Below are 5313 nucleotides of genomic sequence, written 5' to 3' on the forward strand. Positions count from 1 at the left end.
TCAAGAGAGTATTCAGTTCTCTTCATGATACATTATGTTTTACTGAGTTTGTCCCTCCAAAGACCTTTCTGGGAACATTCCTTCTCCAGAGACTGCTTCCTAAGATGCCCAGGTTGCTTACCACAAGTCATCTTTGGTCATTTAAAAGCCGTCAAGCCGTCTGGACTACACCCTTTTAACTGAGGTTGAGCCAAATTCCCTTCTCTCAAACCCTAACGCCACCACCACTAACAGAACAGGCATCTCGGCTTGGTGAGAGCATTACTAACAACTTAGTGTGGGATTCTCTTTGGTTATGGAATCTTACTTTTATTTAAGCATGCAAAAAATACAGCTAGAAGTAGGCTCCTGCATTCTAAAAGCATTTTTAATCAACTTAAACACAAGTATGTCCTTGGAAAATTCACCACCTGGACTGGTTCACAGTCTGCCTATTTCCCCATGGAATCTAACATCAGTGTTGTATTTAGCAAATTCATTTGAGTGATGAACAGTGACTGATCTTCAGAAGCCCCAAGGGGTGGGGGCAGCTGGCCTGGCAGACTTAGATGCTGTCCATGGCTTTGAACTCGCTGAGGGCCTGCACCAGGTTCACGTTCTTCTTCTAAGATGCCCATTTAATCTTGGTCTGTGTCTCATCCTGTTTCTTTCTCTTCACCAAGGGCTTTTTCTCTGGTGCCTTTATCTTCCATGACACAGGAGGAAGGTTGAGGGACGCCATACTCTGTGACTTTTGTATTTGGTAGAGGCGACATAGGATGCCTTCATCATCTGCACCACAGCATTCATCAGTTCTTGACTGTGCAGATCAGGGACATGGCGCTGTCCACCCCAGGGACAAAGAGCTCCCCGCCGAGATTCTGTACCTCGGCCTTGACCTTGCTGCAGATGTTGAGCTGGTGGCAGTAGAGGGCAATGCAGTGCAGGTAGGCCAGCAGACTGAGTCGGGGCAGACCGAGTAGAGGCAGGCCAGCCTTGCTTGCAGGCCAAGTTGGGGCAGTGGTTTGCAATGGTACGGCCAAGCTTGCCCATCCTGGATCCTGCCTCTGCAATTTTCTTTGCAGCAGTGATTACATCTAATGTATTTTTGAGTGGTCCTTTACCTCGGGTAAGGTCAGTCATCTCCATCATAATCATGCACATCTGCTTGGCCAGCACAATGATGTCACTGGCACTGTCATCCCGTTTGGACACTTCAGCATCCAGTTTGCTCTTTTCTTCCTGGAAACTGGCCACCTGTTCTGCAATCTTCACTTTTTGCTCCTGAGGAAGCTGAGCCATGATTGCCTGGACACTCTGGCCAGCCATCAGCGGATTGTCTTCTGTCTGGATGCTCATCCTACTTCTGACATTGAAATCTTCCATCTCAAAGTCAGAGTCATCCAAGTCCTCAGGGGTCCTTATCATCAGCACTGCTTTTCTGATGTCCCGGATGCCACCATATACCAGGTGGGAGGCATCAATAAACTCATTCTCATCCATGGGCTGGGCAGGGTCTGAGCTGAGGGCTTCCATAGCCACTTCTGCTTGCTCAGTAAAACGTGGCATCACTGTGTTGGAAAGCAGCTTAGTGGCTTCCAGAACCTTCTCTGGTTCTGGACTCCAGGCTCATAGTTATTCATCTCTGAGCTGACTACGTGAATACCCCTGGCTGCCCGGCCTTGAATTGCACCAGCTGTGTGGTCCAGGCCATCCACATCTTTCTCTTGGAGAGCAACGACACATTTGTTCACATTTTCCAAAATGTGATTCTCTGAGACAGCCAAGAAGTCATCAATGAAAGTAACATCATCAACAGCATCTGTGAGAACACAGACTTGTTTTTCTCATTGTTCTTTAAAAAGATCCGTGTTCTCTTGGGCCAATTTAGTCTGTGGTTTTCCTAAAGCCAATGCAGCATTGACAACCTGAGGACAGAGGGCTTCTAACTGGCTTGCAGACATTCAAACAAGCTTTACACTTTCTTCGTTATTTGAGATGGAACAGGCCAAGTTGGCAACCCCAATCAATTTGTTGCCATGTTCACAGAAAACGTTGGCATACTCCTTATTTCTCATTTCCATTCTTTGCAGCTTAAATCAATACCAAAAGTGGAACATTGGTTTCCAGGAAAGAGTCTGAAACGTGGTCCATGACAGCTTTGTGGAGCTGTCTACGCAAGTCCCTTGTCTTCTTGTTCATTTTATCCATAGCAGAATTGAGCGTATCACTTCTTTCTTTACATCCAGCCTTGCCCATGTACTCCAAAAGCAGGTCCTGCAGGACCTGGAGGACAGCGTTACACTCTGCCACAATTCGCTCATGATGGTCATCACGTGTGCAGGGCGAGTCACCCATCAAGGCAGCACCACTAATGATGCTTTCCAGGTGCTCCTCCAGGGAAGGCCTAAAGCACTCCTTGCTGAAGCTCGAAGGGTCCACAATGATTTGTTTATCAAAGTTGTTGAGTACATATGCCACTTCTCCTCCTCCACCCTGGTGCTGGGAGGCATCGTCTGAGGCAGTGGCCTGGGCTACATTGGAAATGCCTGTGACTGCCTGCTGCAGCTGCTTGTATATCAGGTGTCTGCTGGCCTTATAGGCTGCAATATCAGGGTGCTGTAGGCATGCCTGGGATGCAGTATAGAGGATTAGAACGTTTTTCTGCCGGATTCCTCTAGCTGCAGCCATCTGACCATGATGGCCAACGTCTTTCAGTTCCTCTTGTCTTTTGGCTGCCATAATGTTCAGCTTCTCCACTTCAGGTTTTAGGGCTTTATACTGTATTCCTAAGTCTCGTTCATTGCAAGCATTCCTCAACTTCAGGATACCATCTTCCACAACTTTCAGCTGAACAAGTAATATGTAGACATTTGCCATGTCAGCCAAAATCAGCAACTGGGTAACAGCAGAGAGCAAAGTTCGAGCTGCCCGAACCATGTTGCCTTGTTTCACGGAAGAGCAGGGATCATCTGCGAACTTGCCCGCAGCAGTTTTCATCAAATCACCTTGTTTTTGAACATCCTCTACAGCAGCCACAAGCTCTTCCTTGAGAAAACTGGCTCTCCTTCGCAATTTTATCCTCCTTCTCCAAGAAATTCTTGTTCAACAGATGCAGCCAAAACATGGGCCTTCTTAGAATGACCTCTTTTCTTATTAGAGGGCCCCTTACTATTGGTGTTTACCAGGGTTGTAACCTGTGTAACAAGTCTCTCAACTGCCAGAGTCCTGATCTCTAGACTTTTGGGGTCCCACTTGAAGTTTAAGTTGCCTGCATGGACAGCAGTCATTTCTGTGGCGAGTGGGGTGAGCACAGGATTCCGGAGGCCTGAAGACAATACCTGTTGCTTTGTCCTCCTCCCTTTTAAAGATAAGGAAACTGAGGTACTTTGTTGTTGTTACTATTGCTTTATTTCCTTTTTCACCATCATCCTTATTGTATATGTAAGCCTCATCATATTCCATTTGGAAGTTGATTGGGTATAAGTTAACATATCACATACCAATTTCAGGTCCTCTCAGCCTCACCTGTCTCTTGTTCCAGCTGCCACCTTGGCACCCAGCTCCAATTATTTCTGCCAGGCACCTCCTTCCAGAGTCCAGCTCCATACCCATGCCATGAGCCTCAATCTTCCCATCCTAGGATTCCCTGTTAACTTCCAAGGAATTCAGAGGCCCTGTCTCAGGCCCCAGAATTGCACAATTCGTAATTACAGAGGAATTAATACCACATGGTCAAAATGCTCCCAAATGGGAGATGAAAACTGATAGATTTTTTTTTTTTAAAAAATTCCAGACTTGGGATGCAGCTTTTCAAAGTCCTGGTCTTGTAAGATAGGGCAATCAGAAGTATTTAGTGGTGATCACCTCAGTTATGCCTGCTTGAATTTCTCTCTCTCCTTCCCTGCCTCACTCCCCTCACTTTTGCTCCATGGGATCACACTCCCTATCACAGTAGTAGCAACAGTGCATTTTCAGGCTCTGCTTTCCAAGGAATCTGGATTAAGTAATTATATGTAAAATTATACCAAATGGAAGTTTATCTAGTCATTTTCATTAACTTCAGAATCAGTAATATTTATTGTGGTCTAATCAGAATGATATTCTGGAATATTATCCCTAGAAGTGCTATGGGATCTTTGGGGTGTCAATTTACTGTCCAGAAACCTCTGTGGCTGGTGGCACCTTTGCCTGAGTTCTTGTCCTGCACTCAGGAAGAATGAGGTATGCAGACAAGTGGAGGGTGAACAAGATGAAGAGGAACTTTACTGAGTGTTAAAACAGCTCAGAGGAGACCTGCAGTGGGTTCTGTAGCTCCTCTCTGTAGGCAGGTCATCCTGTTCAGTGTCACCTCTCAGTAAATAGAAGGCCCTGGAGAGCATAGCTCCTCTCTGCTACTGGTTGTGCTGACGTTTGCTGCTCTCAGCAGAGAGGAGGCCCTGGAGAGGGTAGCTCCTCTCTGCTACTGGTTGTGCTGATGTTTGCTGCTCTCAGCAGAGAGGAGGCCCTGGAGAGGGTAGCTCCTATCTGCAGCTGGTTGTCCTGATATCTGCCCAGCTCCTAGCAGAGAGGAGGTCCTGGAGTGGGTTGCTCCTCTCTGCAGCTGGTGGTCCCAGCGTCTCTGCAGGTCTCCAAAGCTCTCAGCAGAGAGGGCAGCTCCTCTCTGCAGCTGGTAATCCCATCATTTGCTCAGCTCTGGCTGTGCCTGGAGCTTTTATGGGCCTCAGGGAGGAGAAAGTGCACACTGATTGGTCCATGGGTGGCCATAGTAGGCCCAGAAAAGACACCAGTTCCGGTCCATGGGACTGGCAGCCCCGCCCCCAGCCTTCAGGAACTGCCCCCTTCTGTCCGGGAATCTGTCTACCTCCTGCTGCTGTTCATGGTACCCAGGCTCTGCCCCAACTTTGCTTCAAGATTGGAGAGGGCACTGACAGCAAGGAGAAGCCAGGCACTGGGAGGAGGCACTTCTGAGCCTGCAAGGGTAGCGGCAGGCCTTCCTGGGCCTCCAAGAGTACAGGGATGCCTGAGTCTGCAGTCATGGTTTGGGCAGCTGCAGCTGCACCCTGGGTGACAGGGCTGTTGCCTATTCCATGGAGTGTGAGGCCGGAGTCTGCAGCTGTGGTTTGGGAGGCTGCAGCTGCAACTGTAAGGGCAGGGCTCCTACCTGCTCCTGGCCCCCCAAGAGCACAGGAAGGCTCAGATCTGCAGTCACAAATTGGGAGGCTGTGGCCCCACCCAGGAGTGTGGGGTTCCTGCCTGATCTGTGGAGCATACAGCCTCCTCCATGCCTCCCCGCTGCAGCCAGTATGATGGTAGTGGCAGATCATCTGGAGT

At 48.5% G+C, this 5313-nt stretch overlaps 1 pseudogene across 1 annotated transcript; it reads right to left on the reverse strand.

Moving 5' to 3' along the window:
• Window positions 1–544: 544 nt before the first annotated feature.
• LOC112626583 lies at window positions 545–3307 on the reverse strand (annotated as a pseudogene). Its single transcript, XR_003119915.1, has 3 exons — window positions 2001–3307; window positions 971–1907; window positions 545–939 (listed from the first exon to the last, which is right to left on the reverse strand). The product of XR_003119915.1 is annotated as a catenin alpha-1-like (transcript).
• Window positions 3308–5313: the final 2006 nt, after the last annotated feature.

Source organism: Theropithecus gelada, chromosome 6 (genome assembly GCF_003255815.1).
Source record: "Theropithecus gelada isolate Dixy chromosome 6, Tgel_1.0, whole genome shotgun sequence".
In the NCBI taxonomy this organism is placed as follows: Eukaryota; Metazoa; Chordata; class Mammalia; order Primates; family Cercopithecidae; genus Theropithecus; species Theropithecus gelada.